This window comes from Leptopilina heterotoma, unplaced genomic scaffold (genome assembly GCF_015476425.1).
Source record: "Leptopilina heterotoma isolate Lh14 unplaced genomic scaffold, ASM1547642v1 Lhet_108, whole genome shotgun sequence".
Taxonomy (NCBI): Eukaryota; Metazoa; Arthropoda; class Insecta; order Hymenoptera; family Figitidae; genus Leptopilina; species Leptopilina heterotoma.
Window position 1 is genome coordinate 424,203 of NW_025110825.1, and position 26,250 is coordinate 450,452.

The 26,250-nt window shown below is 25.0% G+C and overlaps 1 protein-coding gene and 1 long non-coding RNA gene across 4 annotated transcripts in view; both read right to left on the bottom strand.

The window, feature by feature from the left end:
• Positions 1 to 26,250, bottom strand: part of LOC122502820 (TOX high mobility group box family member 3-like) — a 476,754-nt gene that overhangs the window by 307,467 nt on the left and 143,037 nt on the right. The gene's annotated exons all lie outside the window — the stretch shown is intronic.
• Positions 215 to 17,307, bottom strand: LOC122502897. 2 transcript variants are annotated; one of them, XR_006301673.1, is made up of 4 exons: positions 17,084 to 17,307; positions 14,727 to 14,841; positions 721 to 784; positions 215 to 580 (listed from the first exon to the last, which is right to left on the bottom strand). It is a non-coding gene; the product is annotated as an uncharacterized LOC122502897 (long non-coding RNA). The 2 variants fall into 2 exon arrangements; XR_006301674.1 differs by lacking the exon at positions 14,727 to 14,841.

The window sequence follows — 26,250 nt, forward strand, 5'->3', positions numbered from 1 at the left end:
ATTATTTTCCATTTCAGTGTTTAGTAATTTTTTATATTTAAATTTTTAAAAAAAAGTTTCGTTTGTATGAAGTATGAACCTTTAGAAAATGTACAAAAATTATCATTTGCGAGAATTGTTGTATTACATTCATTTATTCAAGTGACGAGAATAACAGATTTAGAAGCAATTTAATATTAAAAATTAAAGGAATTAATTAAGACGTCATTTTTTGTATCAATTCTCTTTATTTGCAAATAAAATTTGTAAAATAACAATAATTATTCATACATAGTGAATAATTTCGATAAAAATAATTTTGTCAATTTTTTTTACGTCTACAGCCACCCTCACAGTTACATCCAAAAATATTACAAGGTCCATAACCACAATAAACTCCATTCCAAATTTCAGTACCATCCTCACAAATTTTAGCTAAGCACTTTCCTGGCACATTCGTACAATTTATATGAATGGTAGCAATTGGAGGACAACATTCAGCATCACACTCATTAGTAAATAATAAAAATGTTACAATAAATAACGACAAGTAAATTTTCAACATTGTTGGTATTTTCACTCTATTTGCTGTTATATTACACTGTAACAGAAAAGTGCTAAATTAGAGATTATTTCGGTATTAAAATAAAAGCAAATTACGATTTATTAGAAAAATTGAAAAAATAATTAATTAATTAATTAATTAATTAATTAATACTAAATAAGTACCTTTCTTCTTACCGTATAGTTTGCAGTTATTGAAGTTTAAATTTTCCAAATGTTCTGACAATGCGAACGTTGTGACCTTCAGCAAAGTCAAAGTTTTTAAAATTTATCATTTCGCAGGTGGAATACATAAAAAATATTTTTAAAAAAATTTTGATAAACGTTGTGACCTCTACCAAAGTCAAAGTAGCATAAAAATTATTAAAGTTTCACGAATTGCATTTTTTTATACGATTCAATATTACGTTTTTACTTGGTAACAGAATTATTAATTTTTAATTATATTTTTTATTTTACTTTTTCGTTATTATATTATTATTAGTTGTGAGTATAATTAACAGAAAAATAACCAATGTTGATGTTCATAGTGGATTCAAACATTGTTTTCTTCCTTCCGAATTCTACTATTTGTTAATCCTGTTTTAAAATAATAATAAAGTTTTCTAAAAGAATTCAATTATTTAAAAACAATTTTTATAAAATTCTACGCAAACATTTAATTATTTTTATAAATTATAAAAATTTCACAAGGAATTCAATTATTTACAAATTTTTTTATTAATTTCTTCACAATAATTCAATTATTTTCATAAATATTAAAATTTCTTACACGGATTCAATTATTTTCATAAATATTTAATTTGATAATAGTCAATTAATCAGTTATTTGAATCAAAAAAATTTTTTTTCAGTATAATGAAAATTCAATTTTAAGAAACATTTAATTATTTAATAAATTATTTATTTTTGTATTTAAATAATTGAATTCCCTTAGAATTTTCTAATAAAAATTTATTTAAAAGTGAATTTTTGTTAAAATTTTATAAAATTTATGATTTTAATAAAATTTTGCAAAAGAATTCAATTATTTGAAAAAATTCTACGCAAACATTCAATTATTTTCATAAACAATAAAAATCATCGCAGAATTTCATTTATTTTTAATACAACCAATTTTAATGGAATTTCTCGAAAAATGTAATTATTATCAAAATTGTTTTCTAAAATTTTAATGAAATTCTTCGTAAAATTCAATTATTTCCAAAGAATTTAGGAATTCAATTATATTTATAAATAATAGTGTTTTATTATTTATGAAAATAATTAAATTTCAATTATTTTTAATACAATTTTTATTTTTTATCGAAATCCTCGAAAAATTGTAATTATTCTTAAAAAAAATTTTATTAAAATTCGTCAAATTCTATTATTTATTTTTCTTTATAAATAATGGAATTCTCGTAAAGTGTTCTATTAAAAATTGATTTAAAAGTGAATTTTAGTTAAAATTTTATATAAAAATTGAATCTTAAAAGCTTTATAGCATTAATTTTTAGAAATAATTGAATTTTGAAAAGGTTTCAAATTAAAATCTTTGAAAATCGGAATTCTTCATACTTTTAACTAACAATGCTGTAGAATTAATTATTTTGAAAAAGTTTAATTGATTTTTTTTTTTTTGAAAATATTTGAAGTTTTTATTTTCTAATAAATATTAAATTGCGAAGAATTTCCTAATAATCGAAATTCCTTAAAATTGAATTGTAAACAAATCAATTTAAAAATTCTTAAAGAGCTTTTTCAAAAATTATGAAAAATAATTCATTTAGAAAAGAAATTAAAATTACAAAGTAATTTTGTCAAAACTATTGTCATCATTTTAATTTAATTATTATTTTTTACAATTTTTAAATAAAATTCTTCTTTAAATCAATTATTTTTAATAATTTTTAAAAAAGTTCTTTGAGACTTTTCAAATTCATTTGTTTACAATTCAATTTTACGAAGTTTTAATTATTCAGAAATTCGTCAATTGAATACTTATTAAAAAATGAACACTTCACATAATTTCAGAAAAAAATTTAATTAAACTTTTTTAAAATAATTATTTCTACAAAATTGTTGGTTATAAGTTTGAAAAATTAAGATGATTTTCATCATTTTTAATAAAATTGTTATGAACAATGACATTTTTCGAGGAATTCTATTAAAATTGTATTAAAAATAATTTAAATTATGCGGATGAGTTTTATTTATGAAAATAATTGAATTCCTAAAAAGAATTTGATTATTTATGAAAATAATTCAATCCCTGTAAAAAGAATTTGATTATTTATTGAAAATTATTAAATTATTGCAAAGAAATTTATAATAAAATTTGTAAATAATAGAATTCATATGAAATTGAGGAAAATTTTTGAAAATAATTGTAATTTTGTCAAGAATTTTATTAAAAAGTTAAAAAAAAAATTAAATTTTGCCGAGAATTTTATGAAAAAATTTTAAAATAATTGAATTTTGGAATAGAATTTAATTACTTTTGAAAATAATTGAATTTATCCAATTGTTTATAATTTTTCTAAAATTAAATTTTTTTTAGTATTTTTAAGTAAAAAATTCGTCTATAAATCTATTATTTTTAATAAAGAATTAAATATATATTACAAAATTTCACAAATTTCAGAAGAATTAACATTATTAAAATTTTTCAGAAACCTAAATTACCTTTAAAAGTTATAATGAAATTCATTGAAAATTGAAATTTTATAAAATTTCAATATTCATCTATTTATGAAAATTGTAAACGCAACTCTTTGAAAATTCAATTAATTTTAAACTACATTTCATTTGGTCTTTCGAAAGTTATTCAATTATTATTTAATAACTTTTTTGTTTATAAAAATTTTGTATAGACATAATATAAAAATTTTTTCCTTTATTTTATGCTGAATTTTTTCCAAATAGAATTAAGTGATTTGTTTAAGATGAAAAGAAGATATAACAATTTTAAAATTTTTCACAAATTTTGACATCTCAACTATACTGAATATTTTAACGTAATATTTGGTGGAAATATTTCTTTTTATGTGTAGATTTAAATTCCTAAGTTTCATTGCAATATTGCAATCATATGTATGCATTTAACCTTTTTTTTGCTTATAATAATTTTTATTTTCAAATTATAATTTAGTATGCCCTCAGTTGGGGCCAATCAACTTTTCTAAACAGTATATTAACCTTTAAAGTGCTAAGTGTTGAAAAATCACGCTCAGTGCTAACCCCGGTCTGTCAGACCGCTATTCCCTTTTGACAGTTTTTAGTCATTTATAATTTTTAAAAGAAAACTATTATAAATATTTTTTACTTTTTAACAAAAAAAGTCATTTCTGTATTATGCATTTATTTATTTTGCTTCCTCATAAAGGAAGCCTTATAGTGATATCGATTTCCGAATTTTTTAAAATCAATTATTTTTACAAATTTTCAAGTGTAGTATATATAATTCGTCGAGAGGAACAAATGTCCGGATGTATGTGTGTATGTATGTGTGTGTGTGTGTGTGTGTGTGTGTGTATGTCACCGATTCTTGTGGACAAATTTTCTCTTACACGTCTTGACGGATTTTGATAAAATTTTGTAGGTGTATTACGGTCACGAATACCAAAAATCAGACAAAAGGATTTTCAAAAATATCTAAAAAAAAAATTTTTTTCAACAATTTTTTAATTTTTGAAAAAATTAATTTTTGGATTTTTTGAAATAACTTTTTTCTATATTAAAATTTTTATTAATTCTTGTCAAAATTGCATTCCTGACATAAAAACGAATCGATTCATGTATATAAAGTATATATTTTATCAAAATTTATAGAATTAATAAATACTTTAATTTTTCACAAAAAATTCAAATTTTGTATTTTTTGAAATTTTATCTTAACACTTTAAAATAATTATTCTAAAATAAAAAATTAAACAATTGGTATATATTATATTTTAATAGTAGCACCCTCACCCGAACGCCATCAGACAATCATAATTTGATAAAAAGGAAAATAAAAATTTATTTTATCCAAATTTATTTAATCTAATCATCTGAAAATTACCAGAGTTCTAGTAGGGACTGAACCCTACACAATCCTGAAGAATAGAGAATTTTATTTCCATTTTTTAGTAGTAGCAGGTCCACCCGTACGCCATCAGACAATCAAAATTTGGTAAAAACGAAAATAAAAATTAATTTCATCCAAATTTATTCAATCTAATCATCTGAAAATTACCAGAGTTCTAGTAGGGACTGAACCCTACACAATCCTGAAGAATAGAGAATTTTATTTCCATTTTTTAGTAGTAGCAGGTCCACCCGTACGCCATCAGACAATCAAAATTTGGTAAAAACGAAAATAAAAATTTATTTCATCCAAATTTATTCAATCTAATCATCTGAAAATTACCAGAGTTCTAGTAGGGACTGAACCCTACACAATCCTGAAGAATAGAGAATTTTATTTCCATTTTTTAGTAGTAGCACCCTCACCCGAACGCCATCAGACAATCAAAATTGGTAAAAACGAAAATAAAAATTTATTTCTTCCAAATTTAACAAATCTAATTATCTGAAAATTACCAGAGTTCTAGTAGGGACTGAACCCTACACAATCCTGAAGGATAGAGAATTTTATTTCCATTTTTTAGTAGTAGCAGGTCCACCCGTACGCCATCAGACAATCAAAATTTGGTAAAAACGAAAATAAAAATTTATTTCATCCAAATTTATTCTATCTAATCATCTGAAAATTACCAGAGTTCTAGTAGGGACTAAACCCTACACAATCTTGAAGAATAGAGAATTTTATTTCCATTTTTTAGTAGTAGCAGGTCCACCCGTACGCCATCAGACAATCAAAATTTGTTAAAAAGGAAAATAAAAATTTATTTCATCCAAATTTATTTAATCTAATCATCTGAAAATTACCAGAGTTCTAGTAGGGACTGAACCCTACACAATCTTGAAGAATAGAGAATTTTATTTCCATTTTTTAGTAGTAGCAGGTCCACCCGTACGCCATCAGACAATCAAAATTTGGTAAAAAGGAAAATAAAAATTTATTTTATCCAAATTTATTCTATCTAATCATCTGAAAATTACCAGAGTTCTAGTAGGGACTAAACCCTACACAATCCTGAAGGATAGAGAATTTTATTTCCATTTTTTAGTAGTAGCAGGTCCACCCGTACGCCATCAGACAATCAAAATTTGGTAAAAACGAAAATAAAAAATAATTTCATCCAAATTTATTCAGTCTAATCATCTGAAAATTACCAGAGTTCTAGTAGGGACTGAACCCTACACAATCCTGAAGGATAGAGAATTTTATTTCCATTTTTTAGTAGTAGCAGGTCCACCCGTACGCCATCAGACAATCAAAATTTGGTAAAAACGAAAATAAAAAATAATTTCATCCAAATTTATTCAGTCTAATCATCTGAAAATTACCAGAGTTCTAGTAGGGACTGAACCCTACACAATCCTGAAGAATAGAGAATTTTATTTCCATTTTTTAGTAGTAGCACCCTCACCCGAATGCCATCAGACAATCAAAATTGGTAAAAACGAAAATAAAAATTTATTTCTTTCAAATTTAACAAATCTAATTATCTGAAAATTACCAGAGTTCTAGTAGGGACTGAACCCTACACAATCTTGAAGAATAGAGAATTTTATTTCCATTTTTTAGTAGTAGCAGGTCCACCCGTACGCCATCAGACAATCAAAATTTGGTAAAAACGAAAATAAAAATTTATTTCATCCAAATTTATTCAATCTAATCATCTGAAAATTACCAGAGTTCTAGTAGGGACTGAACCCTACACAATCCTGAAGAATAGAGAATTTTATTTCCATTTTTTAGTAGTAGCAGGTCCACCCGTACGCCATCAGACAATCAAAATTTGGTAAAAACGAAAATAAAAATTTATTTCATCCAAATTTATTCAGTCTAATCATCTGAAAATTACCAGAGTTCTAGTAGGGACTGAACCCTACACAATCTTGAAGAATAGAGAATTTTATTTCCATTTTTTAGTAGTAGCAGGTCCACCCGTAAGCCATCAGACAATCAAAATTTGGTAAAAACGAAAATAAAAATTTATTTCATCCAAATTTATTCAATCTAATCATCTGAAAATTACCAGAGATCTAGTAGGGACTGAACCCTACACAATCCTGAAGAATAGAGAATTTTATTTCCATTTTTTAGTAGTAGCACCCTCACCCGAATGCCATCAGACAATCAAAATTGGTAAAAACGAAAATAAAAATTTATTTCTTTCAAATTTAACAAATCTAATGATCTGAAAATTACCAGATTTCTAGTAGGGACTGAACCCTACACAATCCTGAAGAATAGAGAATTTTATTTCCATTTTTAGTAGTAGCAGGTCCACCCGAATGCCATCAGACAATCAAAATTTGGTAAAAACGAAAATAAAAATTAATTTCATCCAAATTTATTCAATCTAATCATCTGAAAATTACCAGAGTTCTAGTAGGGACTGAACCCTACACAATCCTGAAGAATAGAGAATTTTATTTCCATTTTTTAGTAGTAGCAGGTCCACCCGAATGCCATCAGACAATCAAAATTTGGTAAAAACGAAAATAAAAATTAATTTCATCCAAATTTATTCAATCTAATCATCTGAAAATTACCAGAGTTCTAGTAGGGACTGAACCCTACACAATCCTGAAGAATAGAGAATTTTATTTGAATTTTTTAGTAGTAGCAGGTCCACCCGTACGCCATCAGACAATCAAAATTTGGTAAAAACGAAAATAAAAATTAATTTCATCCAAATTTATTCAATCTAATCATCTGAAAATTACCAGAGTTCTAGTAGGGACTGAACCCTACACAATCCTGAAGAATAGAGAATTTTATTTGAATTTTTTAGTAGTAGCAGGTCCACCCGTACGCCATCAGACAATCATAATTTGATAAAAATGAAAATAAAAATTTATTTCTTCCAAATTTAACAAATCTAATTATCTGAAAATTACCAGAGTTCTAGTAGGAACTGAACCCTACACAATCCTGAAGAATAGAGAATTTTATTTCCATTTTTTAGTAGTAGCAGGTCCACCCGTACGCCATCAGACAATCAAAATTTGGTAAAAACGAAAATAAAAATTAATTTCATCCAAATTTATTCAATCTAATCATCTGAAAATTACCAGAGTTCTAGTAGGGACTAAACCCTACACAATTCTGAAGAATAGAGAATTTTATTTCCATTTTTTAGTAGTAGCACCCTCACCCGAACGCCATCAGACAATCAAAATTGGTAAAAACGAAAATAAAAATTTATTTCTTCCAAATTTAACAAATCTAATTATCTGAAAATTACCAGAGTTCTAGTAGGGACTGAACCCTACACAATCTTGAAGAATAGAGAATTTTATTTTTATTTTTTAGTAGTAGCAGGTCCACCCGTACGCCATCAGACAATCAAAATTTGTTAAAAAGGAAAATAAAAATTTATTTCATCCAAATTTATTCAATCTAATCATCTGAAAATTACCAGAGTTCTAGTAGGGACTGAACCCTACACAATCCTGAAGAATAGAGAATTTTATTTCCATTTTTTAGTAGTAGCAGGTCCACCCGTACGCCATCAGACAATCAAAATTTGGTAAAAACGAAAATAAAAATTTATTTCATCCAAATTTATTCAGTCTAATCATCTGAAAATTACCAGAGTTCTAGTAGGGACTGAACCCTACACAATCTTGAAGAATAGAGAATTTTATTTCCATTTTTTAGTAGTAGCAGGTCCACCCGTAAGCCATCAGACAATCAAAATTTGGTAAAAACGAAAATAAAAATTTATTTCATCCAAATTTATTCAATCTAATCATCTGAAAATTACCAGAGATCTAGTAGGGACTGAACCCTACACAATCCTGAAGAATAGAGAATTTTATTTCCATTTTTTAGTAGTAGCACCCTCACCCGAATGCCATCAGACAATCAAAATTGGTAAAAACGAAAATAAAAATTTATTTCTTTCAAATTTAACAAATCTAATGATCTGAAAATTACCAGATTTCTAGTAGGGACTGAACCCTACACAATCCTGAAGAATAGAGAATTTTATTTCCATTTTTAGTAGTAGCAGGTCCACCCGAATGCCATCAGACAATCAAAATTTGGTAAAAACGAAAATAAAAATTAATTTCATCCAAATTTATTCAATCTAATCATCTGAAAATTACCAGAGTTCTAGTAGGGACTGAACCCTACACAATCCTGAAGAATAGAGAATTTTATTTCCATTTTTTAGTAGTAGCAGGTCCACCCGAATGCCATCAGACAATCAAAATTTGGTAAAAACGAAAATAAAAATTAATTTCATCCAAATTTATTCAATCTAATCATCTGAAAATTACCAGAGTTCTAGTAGGGACTGAACCCTACACAATCCTGAAGAATAGAGAATTTTATTTGAATTTTTTAGTAGTAGCAGGTCCACCCGTACGCCATCAGACAATCAAAATTTGGTAAAAACGAAAATAAAAATTAATTTCATCCAAATTTATTCAATCTAATCATCTGAAAATTACCAGAGTTCTAGTAGGGACTGAAACCTACACAATCCTGAAGAATAGAGAATTTTATTTCCATTTTTTAGTAGTAGCACCCTCACCCGAATGCCATCAGACAATCAAAATTTGGTAAAAACGAAAATAAAAATTTATTTCATCCAAATTTATTCTATCTAATCATCTGAAAATTACCAGAGTTCTAGTAGGGACTGAACCCTGAACAATCCTGAAGAATAGAGAATTTTATTTCCATTTTTTAGTAGTAGCAGGTCCACCCGTACGCCATCAGACAATCATAATTTGATAAAAAGGAAAATAAAAATTTATTTCATCCAAATTTAACAAATCTAATTATCTGAAAATTACCAGAGTTCTAGTAGGGACTGAACCCTACACAATCCTGAAGAATAGAGAATTTCATTTCCATTTTTTAGTAGTAGCAGGTCCACCCGTACGCCATCAGACAATCAAAATTTGGTAAAAACGAAAATAAAAATTAATTTCATCCAAATTTATTCAATCTAATCATCTGAAAATTACCAGAGTTCTAGTAGGGACTGAACCCTACACAATCCTGAAGAATAGAGAATTTTATTTGAATTTTTTAGTAGTAGCAGGTCCACCCGTACGCCATCAGACAATCATAATTTGATAAAAATGAAAATAAAAATTTATTTCTTCCAAATTTAACAAATCTAATTATCTGAAAATTACCAGAGTTCTAGTAGGAACTGAACCCTACACAATCCTGAAGAATAGAGAATTTTATTTCCATTTTTTAGTAGTAGCAGGTCCACCCGTACGCCATCAGACAATCAAAATTTGGTAAAAACGAAAATAAAAATTAATTTCATCCAAATTTATTCAATCTAATCATCTGAAAATTACCAGAGTTCTAGTAGGGACTAAACCCTACACAATTCTGAAGAATAGAGAATTTTATTTCCATTTTTTAGTAGTAGCACCCTCACCCGAACGCCATCAGACAATCAAAATTGGTAAAAACGAAAATAAAAATTTATTTCTTCCAAATTTAACAAATCTAATTATCTGAAAATTACCAGAGTTCTAGTAGGGACTGAACCCTACACAATCTTGAAGAATAGAGAAGTTTATTTTTATTTTTTAGTAGTAGCAGGTCCACCCGTACGCCATCAGACAATCAAAATTTGTTAAAAAGGAAAATAAAAATTTATTTCATCCAAATTTATTCAATCTAATCATCTGAAAATTACCAGAGTTCTAGTAGGGACTGAACCCAACACAATCCTGAAGAATAGAGAATTTTATTTCCATTTTTTAGTAGTAGCACCCTCACCCGAACGCCATCAGACAATCAAAATTGGTAAAAACGAAAATAAAAATTTATTTCTTCCAAATTTAACAAATCTAATTATCTGAAAATTACCAGAGTTCTAGTAGGGACTGAACCCCACACAATCCTGAAGAATAGAGAATTTTATTTCCATTTTTTAGTAGTAGCAGGTCCACCCGTACGCCATCAGACAATCATAATTTGATAAAAAGGAAAATAAAAATTTATTTTATCCAAATTTATTTAATCTAATCATCTGAAAATTACCAGAGCTCTAGTAGGGACTGAACCCTACACAATCCTGAAGAATAGAGAATTTTATTTCCATTTTTTAGTAGTAGCACCCTCACCCGAACGCCATCAGACAATCAAAATTGGTAAAAACGAAAATAAAAATTTATTTCTTCCAAATTTAACAAATATAATTATCTGAAAATTACCAGAGTTCTAGTAGGGACTGAACCCTACACAATCTTGAAGAATAGAGAATTTTATTTTTATTTTTTAGTAGTAGCAGGTCCACCCGTACGCCATCAGACAATCAAAATTTGGTAAAAACGAAAATAAAAATTTATTTCATCCAAATTTATTCAGTCTAATCATCTGAAAATTACCAGAGTTCTAGTAGGGACTGAACCTAACACAATCCTGAAGAATAGAGAATTTTATTTACATTTTTTAGTAGTAGCACCCTCACCCGAATGCCATCAGACAATCAAAATTGGTAAAAACGAAAATAAAAATTTATTTCTTTCAAATCTAACAAATCTAATTATCTGAAAATTACCAGAGTTCTAGTAGGGACTGAACCCTACACAATCCTGAAGAATAGAGAATTTTATTTCCATTTTTTAGTAGTAGCACCCTCACCCGAATGCCATCAGACAATCAAAATTTGGTAAAAACGAAAATAAAAATTTATTTCATCCAAATTTATTCTATCTAATCATCTGAAAATTACCAGAGTTCTAGTAGGGACTGAACCCTGAACAATCCTGAAGAATAGAGAATTTTATTTCCATTTTTTAGTAGTAGCAGGTCCACCCGTACGCCATCAGACAATCATAATTTGATAAAAAGGAAAATAAAAATTTATTTCATCCAAATTTAACAAATCTAATTATCTAAAAATTACCAGAGTTCTAGTAGGGACTGAACCCTACACAATCCTGAAGAATAGAGAATTTCATTTCCATTTTTTAGTAGTAGCACCCTCACCCGAATGCCATCAGACAATCAAAATTGGTAAAAACGAAAATAAAAATTTATTTCTTTCAAATCTAACAAATCTAATTATCTGAAAATTACCAGAGTTCTAGTAGGGACTGAACCCTACACAATCCTGAAGAATAGAGAATTTTATTTCCATTTTTTAGTAGTAGCAGGTCCACCCGTACGCCATCAGACAATCAAAATTTGGTAAAAACGAAAATAAAAATTTATTTCATCCAAATTTATTCTATATAATCATCTGAAAATTACCAGAGTTCTAGTAGGGACTAAACCCTACACAATCCTGAAGAATAGAGAATTTTATTTCCATTTTTTAGTAGTAGCAGGTCCACCCGTACGCCATCAGACAATCAAAATTTGGTAAAAACGAAAATAAAAATTTATTTCATCCAAATTTATTCTATCTAATCATCTGAAAATTACCAGAGTTCTAGTAGGGACTAAACCCTACACAATCCTGAAGAATAGAGAATTTTATTTCCATTTTTTAGTAGTAGCACCCTCACCCGAACGCCATCAGACAATCAAAATTGGTAAAAACGAAAATAAAAATTTATTTCTTCCAAATTTAACAAATCTAATTATCTGAAAATTACCAGAGTTCTAGTAGGGACTGAACCCTACACAATCTTGAAGAATAGAGAATTTTATTTTTATTTTTTAGTAGTAGCAGGTCCACCCGTACGCCATCAGACAATCAAAATTTGTTAAAAAGGAAAATAAAAATTTATTTCATCCAAATTTATTCAATCTAATCATCTGAAAATTACCAGAGTTCTAGTAGGGACTGAACCCAACACAATCCTGAAGAATAGAGAATTTTATTTCCATTTTTTAGTAGTAGCACCCTCACCCGAACGCCATCAGACAATCAAAATTGGTAAAAACGAAAATAAAAATTTATTTCTTCCAAATTTAACAAATCTAATTATCTGAAAATTACCAGAGTTCTAGTAGGGACTGAACCCCACACAATCCTGAAGAATAGAGAATTTTATTTCCATTTTTTAGTAGTAGCAGGTCAACCCGTACGCCATCAGACAATCATAATTTGATAAAAAGGAAAATAAAAATTTATTTTATCCAAATTTATTTAATCTAATCATCTGAAAATTACCAGAGTTCTAGTAGGGACTGAACCCTACACAATCCTGAAGGATAGAGAATTTTATTTCCTATTTTTAGTAGTAGCAGGTCCACCCGTACGCCATCAGACAATCAAAATTTGGTAAAAACGAAAATAAAAATTAATTTCATCCAAATTTATTCAATCTAATCATCTGAAAATTACCAGAGTTCTAGTAAGGACTGAACCCTACACAATCCTGAAGAATAGAGAATTTTATTTCCATTTTTTAGTAGTAGCAGGTCCACCCGTACGCCATCAGACAATCAAAATTTGGTAAAAACGAAAATAAAAATTTATTTCATCCAAATTTATTCAGTCTAATCATCTGAAAATTACCAGAGTTCTAGTATGGACTGAACCCTACACAATCCTGAAGAATAGAGAATTTTATTTCCATTTTTTAGTAGTAGCACCCTCACCCGAATGCCATCAGACAATCAAAATTTGGTAAAAACGAAAATAAAAATTAATTTCATCCAAATTTATTCAATCTAATCATCTGAAAATTACCAGAGTTCTAGTAGGGACTGAACCCAACACAATCCTGAAGAATAGAGAATTTTATTTCCATTTTTAAGTAGTAGCACCCTCACCCGAATGCCATCAGACAATCAAAATTGGTAAAAACGAAAATAAAAATTTATTTCTTTCAAATCTAACAAATCTAATTATCTGAAAATTACCAGAGTTCTAGTAGGGACTGAACCCTACACAATCCTGAAGAATAGAGAATTTTATTTCCATTTTTAAGTAGTAGCACCCTCACCCGAATGCCATCAGACAATCAAAATTGGTAAAAACGAAAATAAAAATTTATTTCTTTCAAATCTAACAAATCTAATTATCTGAAAATTACCAGAGTTCTAGTAGGGACTGAACCCTACACAATCCTGAAGAATAGAGAATTTTATTTCAATTTTTAAGTAGTAGCAGGTCCACCCGTACGCCATCAGACAATCAAAATTTGGTAAAAACGAAAATAAAAATTTATTTCATCCAAATTTATTCAATCTAATCATCTGAAAATTACCAGCGTTCTAGTAGGGACTGAACCCGACTGAACACTAGCATGTGTATCTTAACACTTTTAAATAATTATTCTAAAATAAAAAATTATACAATAGGTATATATTGTATTGAGGAAGCTAAATGATCATGAAATGATCAACTGATGATCAACTTGTTATTTATTTTATAAATGCAGTCTATGAGAACTGTCAGTAGAACTAGCTGCGCGTCAAGTTGCGCAGACGTAACTCATGGGAATATACTGAATATACTTTCACTTAAAGCTAACCTCGCCTCGGTCTGACAGACCACTATACTTCAAATATTTATTTATATTACAAAATTTAAGGAATAAAAATTTTTGAAAAAGTTGTCTCCTAACAGATTTTCATAAAATATGAAGCTACTAAAAAGTTCAAGTTCTTATTATACTTTGAAAAAAAGTTACAAGCAAAGAAAATTTTAATAGCGGTCTGTCAGACCGGCATAGCACTTTAAAGGTTAATTATCTTGATATCAATTTTTCGAGAGACTGTTTAAAAGTGCGGTATTAGAAAAGAAATGAAATTTCGATTTATGAAGTTAATCCCATGAACTTGTTGCGAATTTGGTGAATGCTGAATGAGTGTTCGCGTGTATTATATAGTGTGTGCGTTATCACGTGTGCTTATTCGTGCGTGAAAACACAAGTAAACCGATGTATTACGCACTCAACGCAAACACTCAATAGTGCACGGTTTGTGGCACGTGCGAATTCACGGGCAATGCTTGTAAAAGATTTTCAAGGGAATGTACTCTCGTACAGAGGATAAAATTGATGGTTTACTGAATTTAATCCAGGTCGTTCGATTCTCAAGGGCTTTCGATCTCTCATTCACTCTCTCTTTCTCTCTCTTGAATGAAGGAGGGTCTCATGAGAAAAAGTACATATCATCTCCAATCGAATTGACTTACACGATTTTAATTGATTTCATTTTAGACTCATCGTTTTACAATTTAACGATAAAAGTCAACACTTGTCTGAAATTACATCTCCATCTTCTTGTCTTCTTCGATTTCTCGTCATTTTCTAAAAATAAAACTATTAAATGCTATATGGGAGAAAAAAAGTTTAGATTTTTAGTTCTGAATTCAGATTAACAGACGAATCAAAATAAACTGAAAAGGTGAAAATTTACACTTCAAATTTTTCACAATTTATTCTATTTAGAAAGTTTGTTGAAAATTGTTAAGTGCAGAAGAAGAGAGAAAGGGGGAAAAATGAAAAAAGAAGAAAAAACGAATGATAAAATAAGAAAAAAACAAGGCAGGAAAAAAGAAGAAGAAGAGAGGAGACTCGAAAATAATAAAGTGATGAGAAAATGGAAAATAGAAAATATTGGAATTGCATCTAAAACAAGATTACTTTTTCAAGAAAAGAAGTAAAAGTTTCCTATAGAAAAAGAAAAACAGGAGGAAAACAGAAAATAAAAAGGAATATTTCTTTTATGAAAAAGCAAGGGATGTATACAAAAAATAAAGAATGTAAAAAAATGTAGAATTTCTAATAATTTGAAAGTAAAGGGAAAAAAAGGAAATTTTAAACACAAAATATTAAATTTGCAAGATTATCTTTTATTTTTCTATATAGAAACAAATAAAAAAACAAATAAAAAATCCTGAATAAACAGAATGAACAAATAATGGAATTCTAAAGGAAGAAAACAAGTTTGAATCCACTGATATTGGAAAATTAATTTATCAAAAAAGAAAAGAGAAAAATAAGGGAAAAAAACGAAGAGATGAAAAAAATTTAATTAAATTTAACGTAAATGAAAAAGAAGCAAGAGAGGTAAAAAATTTAAAAAAAAAAGTATGAATTAAAAATTGATCCTGCAATCATTTCTAACTTCTGCAAAATTCAATTTTCGTGTTTTTAACTGAAATTTATTTTTAAATAAATATTTATTAGAAAATTCTATGAGAATTTAAGTATTTAAATTCGAAAATAAATAATTTATTGAATAACTAAATGTTTCTTGAAATTAAAATCTCGTAAAAAATTTTATCAATGAATTTCTAAATAATTGAATTCATCTGACGAATTTTAATCCAATTTTTAAGAATAATTACATTTTTCGAGGAATTCTATTGAAATTGTAATAAAAATAATTTAAATTCAATTATGATTTATATTATTTTTGAAAATAATTGAATTTCTAAATAGAATTTTATTATTTAGGGAAATAATTGAATCCCTGTAAAAATTTTTTATTATTTATGAAAATAATTGAAATTAAAAAATTTTTGTAAATAATTGAATTCCTGTGAAATTTTTAATATTTGTGAAAATAATTAAATGTTTGTGTAGAATTTTACCAAAATTGCTGTTAAATAATTGACTTTTTTCGGAAAATTTTATTCAAATCGTAGATATTGAAAATCATTGAATTGCGGAAAATTTTTGAAAATTATAATTTTGCCAAGAATTTCATTAAAATGTTTAAAAATAATTGAATTTCGAAGAAAAATTTTATTACTTTTGAAAATAATTAAAATTCTTCAATTATTTGTAACTTCTGCAAAATTCAATTTTTTTTTTTGTTTTTAACTGAAATTCATCTATAAATTCATTATTTTTAATATTTAATTAAATATACATTAAGAAATGTAACTATTATTTCAGAACAATTTTTAATTATAAAAATTTTTTAAAATACTAAATTCAAAACTCAAAATTGAAATTTATTAAAATTTTTAATAAAATTAATTTTTAAATCAATTTTTATTGGAAAATTCTACGAGAATTCAATTGTTTTAATACAAAAATATGTAATTTATTGAATAATTCAATGTTTTTTAAAATTAAATTCTCGTAAAAAATTTTTTTTAGAAAATTTTAAATAATTGTATTCTTTTGACGAATTTTAATCAAATTCTTAAGAATAATTACATTTTTCGAGGAATTCGATTGAACTTTTAATAAAAATAATTGAAATTCAGCGATGAGTTTTATTATTTAATATTTATAAAAAAAATTGAATTCCTAAATAGAATTTTATTATTTAGGAAAATAATTGAATCCCTGTGAAAAATTTTTATTATTTATGAGAAGACAAGTTAATTGACAAAAATTCCAAAGAACTTTTTGAAAAGAATCAGGAAAACAATGAATAAATTGAAAAATAATAAAATCTCTACAATTATCAAAAAAAAAATAATTTCTATCAACAAAAATAATTCTCATTTGAATACATTTGTTTTTGTTCCCTATGAAAAAATAATACTTTTGTTTTTTTTATTGTCTTAAAAAGAAAAATAATTTTACTTACCTAATGTTTCTTTTATTATAATTTATAAAATTTTTTTGCTCCACTTAGAACTTAAAATAAAGAGAATTCAGAAAATAAGGAAAAATTATATATCCCAAAAATAATGAAACGAAAATAAAAATGAAATAACGGAAAGAAAAATATTGTTTCTCATATTAAAACAGAAAGAAAAGAGAGAATCATTCTTTATATATATATATTTAACGAAGAAGAAATATATGACCTCCGAATCGTTTAAAAGAAAAGAAATGAATTCTAAAGACAAGTTACATATATATAGTCATTCCATTCAATTTTTATATCTCTCTTTTAAATTTTCTCTTATCTTTTTAACAAGTTTCTCTCTCTCTCTATATATATGTGCTTTTGTATTTTCCCTTGAAAACTGCTATTTCACTATTATTTTTCTTCTTCCCCTTCCCCCTCCACTCTATCTCTCGTTAAAACAACAGCATCTTTTCTCAGTAAATATTCAATTGACATTTATTATTATTATTCATAATAATAATTTTGAAAAAATGTTATAAAATTTATAACTATTTTCAAAATTTTTTGATGAAATTTTTCGTAAAAATTCAATTATTTTCAAAAGTAATAAAACTCTTCCCCGAAATTCAATTATTTTCAAACATTTTAATAAAATTCTTATCAAAATCTCAATTATTTCCAAAAAATTTCCTCTATTCAATGATTTTTCAATATCTACGATTTTAATAAAATTTTCCAAAAGAATTCAATTATTTAAAAAACAAAAATTAGTAAAATTCTACGCAAACATTTAATTATTTTCATAAGTAGTAAAAATTTCACTGAAATTTAATTGTTTACAAATTTTTTATAAATTTCTTCGTAATAATTCAATTATTTTCATAAATAATAAAACTAATCGCAGAATTTTTATTATTTTCAATAAAATTTTAATCAAATTCCTCGAAAAATGTAATTATTTAATTATTTTTATAAATAATAGAACTCTATTATTCATAAAAATAATTGAATTCTTAAATTCTTTGGAAATAATTGAATTTTACGAAGAATTGCATTAAAATTTTTGAAAACAATTTTGAGAATAATTACATTTTTCGAGAAATTCCATTAAAATTGGTTGTATTAAAAATAAATGAAATTCTGCGATAAGTTTGATTGTTTATGAAAATAATATTGAATGTTTGCGTAGAATTTTACCAAGATTTTTTTCAAATAATTGAATTCTTTTGCAAAATTTTATTAAAATTGTAGATTTTATAAAATTTTAACCAAAAAACAATTTTTAAATCAATTTTTATTAGAAAATTCCAAGAGAATTCAATTATTTGAATACAAAAATAATTTATTTATTTATTAAATAATTGAATGTTTCTTAAAATTAAATTTTCATTACACTGAAAAAAAAATTTATTTGATTCAAATAACTGATTATTTGACTACTACCAATTAAATATTTATGAAAATAATTGAATCCTTGTAAGAAATTTTATTATTTATGAAAATAATTGAATTTTTGTGAAGAAAAATAAGAAATTAATTAAAAAATTTGTAATTAATTGAATTTCTGTGAAATTTTTATAATTTATTTAAAATAAATAAATGTTTGCGTAGAATTTTTTTAAATTATTAATAATAGCAATTTTTAATAATTATTAATTATATTTATTTATTCATAAAATAATAAAGTTGAAATTTTCATTTTCAAAGTGAAATAATTTCTAGAAGTTAATTTAAAAAAAAAGAAGAGAACTTTGTAAAAAAAAAAAGAAAAATTATTTAAAAAAAAAGAAGAGAACTTTGTAGGAAAAAAGTCATATTCTTTTGTTGAATCAAAATCCAACAAGATTTACGAGTGACATAAAATTTAAATCAATCTCATACTGCTTTTGATGAATTATTTTCTTCTGATTTCCGCTATAGAAAAATTTTCTTTTTACATTATAATTTTTTTTCTTTTCATTTTAATCTTGAAATCGTCATTTCCTCTTATAAAGATTACCTTTCGATTTGTATTATTTAAATTGAGATATTATTTGATATCAATTGTAAAAAAAAAATTATTCTCATCGTCGTCATTTCAGTAATGACTTTCATAAATCATGTTTATTTTTGTTTTTCATTTTTTTTTTCATTTATTATTACCTAATATTTTACAATTTATTTTTTAATTTTTTTTTATTTATATTTAAAATTGAATAAAATTGTCTAAAAAATCGGCTATTTTGTGAAATATGTTTCTCTCCAATTATAATATTGTAGAAAATGAAAAACAATAAACCACACTCAATTTGCAACAAATTGGTGAATTCTCGAGGTTTCATGCTCTCGACTAGAAATGTAATCACGGAATGTTAATCCTCATAGGGGTTATAGGGTGGGGTTTGGGGGGGGGAAGTGATGAGTCTCACGAAAGGTGAGCGCAGTGGGCGGCTGATAATGAGAAATTAAATGAAAAACAATATTTATCGTGCTTGCATGCAGAGAGAGCAATTCAGAAATTTCCCCTACTCTTATTCAAATATAACAAACCATCAAAAAGAGAGTGAGAGGGAATTTTTAATTATGCAATGTAAATATTGACGGACAATTTTTTTTTATTATTTTTCTCTACAGACAGAGTATACACGTTTTGTGAAAATAATAAAAAAAAACACACAAATATGCGTATCTTGATTTAATAATTTGTTTTTTGTTCTTTCAAATTATACACAAACAAGAAAAAAAAAGGAGAAAATATAAATTGTTTTTCTCATTTTTCTTATCCATTATTATCGGTGTATAATTTTTTTTTTTTTTTTTAATCGGAAAAAGTCATTTGCATGAAAATTGGCATTCACAGTAGAAACGTCCATCATCTCAACGATGGACTTCAATTTCCGGTCGTGTATACTTTATGGTTGTTGAAGGATTTTCTTTCACTCACAATCAGTCGCAAACTGTGCAGGTGCATGTAAATTGTTTTACTTATCACTTGAGAATTTATATTTTAAGATTGTTATCTACTTTTTGAGCTAAATTTCAAAATAAAAAAGGTAAAGTCTATACATTTCCATTGTAATACAAATCCTGATTTTTGAATTTTTACCTTTTTCTCCTTTATCCCCATTAACATATAGAATTTATTTGTTTTTCCACATTATTTATATTATTAGTGGATATAACTTTACTTTTTTAAACTTATTATTTAACCACGGAACTAAAATTTTTTAAATTGTTTATATAAGATTAAAAAAATTTTGAGCTCAAATGTGAAGATAATAATTATTTTCAAGCTTTATTAAAAAGTTCTACATGGGAAATTTTCAAAAAAATTAATTTTTTTGAAAAGAAAGTCAGGGAATTAAGGGAAAAGTTTGGGAATGTAAAAGTGGTCAGGTAAATCAGGAAAAGTCAGGGATTTTAATTAAAAGCACTGGAAAAAATTTAATTTTTAGAATTCATAAGAAAATTTTGAACTTTGGTGTCATTTTAATTATTCGTAAAAATTCAATTATTTTTAAACATTTTAATAAAATTCTTGGGAAAATCTCAATTATTATTTTCAAAAATTTTCCTCAATTCAATGATTTTTAATATCTACGATTTTAATAAAATTTTCCAAAAGATTTCAATTATTTAAACAATAATTTGGTAAAATTCTACGCAAACATTTAATTATTTTCATAAATAATAAAAATTTCAAAGAAATTCAATTATTAACAATTTTTTAAATAAATTTCTTTGCAGTAATTCAATTACTTTCAAACATTTTAATCAATTTTTGTCAAAATCTCAATTATTCTTAAAAATTTTCCTCTATTTAATGATTTTTAATATCTATGATTTTAATAAAATTTTCTAAAAGAATTCAATTTAAAAAAAAAAAAAATTTGATAATATTCTACGAGAACATTAAATTATTTTCATAAATAATAAAAATTATTTATGACAATTGAATATTAAGAAGTAATCAATTATTCAATAAATTATTAATTTTTGTATTTAAATAATTGAATTCTTGTAAAATGTGTTCTAATAAAAATTGATTTAAAAATGAATTTCAGTTAATATTATAGATAATAATTGAATATTAAAAAAATGATAGCATTAATTCTAAGAAATAATTGAATTTTGAAAAACTTTCAAATTAAAATCTTTAAAAATAGGAATATTTCATACTTTTAACAAACAATTCTGTAGAATTAATTTTCTTGAAATAGTTTAATTGAATTTTTATTGAAATAATTTAAATTTTTTATTTTCTAATAAATATTTAACTGAAATTCTAAATTTAACTGGAATTCAAAAGAATTCAATTATTTACAAATTTTTTTTTATAAATTTCTTCGCAATAATTCAATTATTTTTATGAATAATAACATTTTTTAAAAGATTCAATTGTTTTCATAAATAATAAAATTCTTTTTATGAATGCAATTGATTTCATAAATAATAAAACTCATCGTTCAATTTTAATTATTTTTAAAACAATTTTAATCGAATTTCTACAAAAGTGTAATTTAAAAATTTGATTAAAATCCGTCGAAAAAATTCAATTATTTAAAAATTTGTTGAAAAAATTTTTTTATGAGAGTTCAATATTTAAAAAAAACAGTCAAATATTCAAAGTTATTTTTGTATTTAAATAATTGAATTCTAGTAGAAATTTCTAATAAAAATTGATATAAAATTAATTTTATTCAAAATTTTATAAAATTTCAATATTAAGTTTTTGAATTTTAAAATAATTTAATTTTGAAAAGGTTTCAAATTAAAATCTTTGAAAATCGGAATTTTTTGTATCTTTAACTAACAATTCTGTGGAATTATTTTTTTTTGCAAAAAGTTTAATTGAATTTTTGTGGAATTTATTTGAAGTTTTTATTTTCAAATTATATATTTAATTGAAGAATTGCCAAATATTTAAAATTTCGTAAAATTGAATTGTTAACAAATAGATTTGAAAATTGTCAAAGAACTTTTTCAAAAATATTATGAAATATAATTTTTACTCACTATACTCTCTAAATTTTAATTAGTAAAAATGTTTACTATTTTGAATTAGTGACAGACTTTTTGCTTTTGAATTAGTAAAGTTTACTAATAAATTAGTAGAAATTGCTATTTATTAGTAAAATTTACTAACTCAAAAGCAAGAAGTCAGTCACTAATTCAAATTAGTAAATAGTTTTACTAATTCAAATTTAGAAAGTAAATCTAAATTAGTATAGTTTTCTACTAATGAAATAGTGCAGATTCGTTTACCAATTAAATAAGTACCAGTTTTGACGAATATTTAGAAAGTTTTCTACCAATAAATAGTAGTTTTTTTTACTAAAAATTAGTCAAAACTGTTACTATTATTCAAATTGAATACAAAAAAAGAATTATTATTAATAATTAATTATTATAATAAATTAATATAAATAAATAATAAATAAATAATAAATAAATAATAAATAAATAATAAATAAATAATAAATAAATAAATAAATAAATAAATATAATAAATAATATATTATTATAATAAATTATTATAAATATATATAATTAATTATTATTAATTATTATTTTTTATTTTATATATTTAAAAAAAAATTAATTTCGAAAGGAGTGATTGACATTATTATACTTTGTGATGCAATTACGTTAGAGAAAAATGACACTATCCTTGCAGGTATTGAAAAAAAAAATATTTTCCAGACATTACAAAATGAAACAGTGTCAATGAAACTGTATGAAAAAAGAGAAAAAAAAAGGAAGAAAAGTGAAATAATGAAGTAATAAATGAAGAAAAAGAAAAGAAAGTTAATGAAATCTCAGTGTATTGAAATTAAATTTAAGAGTATTATTCTCTGAAATTACGGTTGAATCTAAAAACAATCTTGGTCTAGTCTTACCGTTATACAAAAGAACCTGTAACATCGACCAAGTCTTGAAAGAGTATAGTGTGTAGAGGGGGGGTGAGGTACGGGGTTTTCCCAACGAAACTACGGCAAAACAAGCGAATAAAGCGTAATGGGCAAGTGAGTTCGTTCGTATTCTAAACTTTCGGGTAACTCGGCGCTGCAGTCGAATACAATGGCCGTGTAGAAGTTTCCTTGGAGCTAAACGAGTTTATTTAACTTACCTCACTGTAACCCCCCTCCCCCCTCTCTTCTCTTCTCTTCCCTTTACCACCCTCCACCATCCAACTAACCTCCTACATCCTCATCCCTTTCTGTTTCCAAAGTCTCCCCACTCCAACACATTCCTCTCCCTTTTCACCCCCCGAATCTTGCCCACCCCCCTTAATCTTCCATACCCCATTCCATTCCCCCCCCCCTCCTTTAACCCTTCATCTGTCCCATTCCTCCTCCTTTTCTCATACCACTCTTGGAGCCGCACCCATCTACCTGCAATAACGCCAAGTTTTCCCCAAAGTTTTCGACAGATTAACGACTATTGGAATTGTTCGAGTTATGGGGCAAAATGGAAAACGATGGAATGGGGGTGAAAAAGAAGAGAAGGGGTAAAATCGGAATCAGGGGGTGGAAGAGTAAGAAGAAGGCTTTTTAGGGAGGGAGGGAGGGTGCGGGAAAAGAGGTATAGAATATCGAAGTTTCCTTTATGCAGTCATATATCCCTCCCCCCCACTGCCCCTTTATGCAGACGGGGGGGGGAGGAAAGATGAAGACAACGCGGAGGGTGAGGAACAAAGAGGAAGCCTTGGGGTAGGAGAGACTGGAATTTTTATAATATGTATGTGCTTTCATTTCTTTTTCTTCGAAAAAAAAAAGTTAGGGGGTAATATGAGGAGAAAAGGAGACTGCGATATAGACGGTCAATATTGAAGAAGATTGGATCTGATATCTCTAAAAAAGAATTGTCTCTCTCTCTCTCTCTCTATTTTTTCTTTTCTTTTGATTCAATGAATTTTCATGCTAAATTTGCATATTAAGTCGAATTTATAAAGAAATGTGAGGCTTCGCACTCATCTACTAAAACCTACTATTTACTACTTTTTTTACGATGTGATATACTATTTGGGTACTTTTTTTTTATGATTTCAGCCACTAAAAGCTACCATTTCTGTTTTTTTTTTACAATTTCCACTACTTTAAATTCGCTAATACTAGAAATTTAAAAAAACTATTCTCAAAAATTATAATCAAATTCTTTAAAACGATTCAATTATTTTCAAAAAATAGTCGAAATTCATTTATTTACAATATCTAGTATTTTCAGAAAATTTCGCAAAACAATTCAATTATTTAAAAAAAAAAAAAATTGATGAAATTCTCTGCAAGAATTCAATTCTTTTCATAAATAATAAAATTTTTTACAGGAATACAATTAATTTATAAAAGCATTTTCAACAAAATTTAAAAAAAAAATCAATTATTTAACAACATTTTTATACAATTCTTCACAATAATTCAAATACTTTCATTAATAATAAACATTTTTCATGAAATTTCAATTTTTTAAAAAAAATTTTTTGATAACATTCTAAGCAAGAATTCCACTATTTTCATAAATAATAAAACTCATCGAAGAATTTCACTTATTTTTAATACTATTTTAAAATAATTAATCGATAAATTCAATTATTTTTAGAAATAAAGTTTTTCAGAAAAATTCAATTATTTAAAATAAAATTTTCATAATATTTATTATATTTAGAAAAAATTTATTATTTAAAACAATTTTTATAAAACTCTTATGAAGAATTCAATTATTTTCAAAAATAACAAAATCTTTCGCAGAAATTCAATTCTTTTTAAACATTTTAATAAAATTTTTCGTAATAATTCAATTATTTTCATAAATAATAAAATTCTTCTCAGGAATTCAATTATTTATGGAAATAATAAAATTCTCTTTATGAATGCAATTTATTGTTTTCGCATAAAAAATGAAACTCATCGTTGAATTTCAATTATTTTTAATACATTTTCAATCGAATTTCTGCAAAAATGTAATTATTCTTAAAAATTTGATTAAAATTCGTCGAAATAATTAAATTGTTTAAAAATTTGTTGATAAAATTTCTTATGAGAATTTAATTTTAAGAAACATTCAATTATACAATATATTCAAAAATTCAATTATTTTCAAAAGTAATAAAATTCTTCCCCTAAATTCAATTATAATTTTTAAAAATTTCCGTTAATTCAATGATTTTCAATATCTACGATTTTAACAAAATTTTCCAAATGAATTCAATTATTATTTAACAGCAATTTTGGTAAAATTGAATAAATACTTATCTACAATTTTAATAAAATTTTCCAGGAGAATTCAATTATTTAATACAAATTTTGGTAAAATTTTTCCTTTTTTCTTTGATAAAGGGTAATTTTGTAAACCCGTTTATAAAAAATAAATAAATAAAAAATTCTACGCAAGCATTTAAATATTAAGAAATAATAAAAATTTCCCAGGAATTCAATTATTTACAAATTTTTTTATAAATTTCTCCTCAATAATTCAATTATGTTCATAAATAATAAAATTCTTTATAGGGATTCAATTATTTTATTGAATAATAAAGTTTTTAGAAATTCAATTATTTTCTTATAAAAATAATAAAACTCGTCGGAGCATTTAAAATTATTTTTAATAAAATTTTAAAGGAATTGCTCAAAAAATGTGATTATTCTTAAAAATTGAATTTCAATTCCTCGAAAAAATCAATTATTTAAAAAAAATGTTTTTTTTAAATTATTTGGAAGAATTCAATTATTTACAAAATTATTACAATTTTTCACAGGAATTCAATTATTTTCAAATAGTTTAATAAAATTATTCGAAAGAAATTAAATACAATTTTTATTAAGTTTTTTTTTTAAATAATTCAATTATTCTTTTAGATTTTAATAAATTTCTTCCTATGAATTCAATTATTTACATAAATAATTCTTCGAAACAATTCCATTATATCGATAAATAACAAAATTATTCCCGAAAATTCAATTATTTTGTGGCATTTCAATAAAATTCTTTGTAAAATTCAATTATTTTCATAAATAACAATATTCATCACAAGAATTCAATTATTTGTAAAAGGTATAAATTTCTTCTTGCAAATTCCATTATTTAAAAAAATTCTAATAAAATATTTCTCAAGAATTCAATTATTTTCATAAATAATAAAATGCTTTTTAGGAATTCAACTATTTTCAAAAAAATTTAATAAAATACCACACAGACATTCA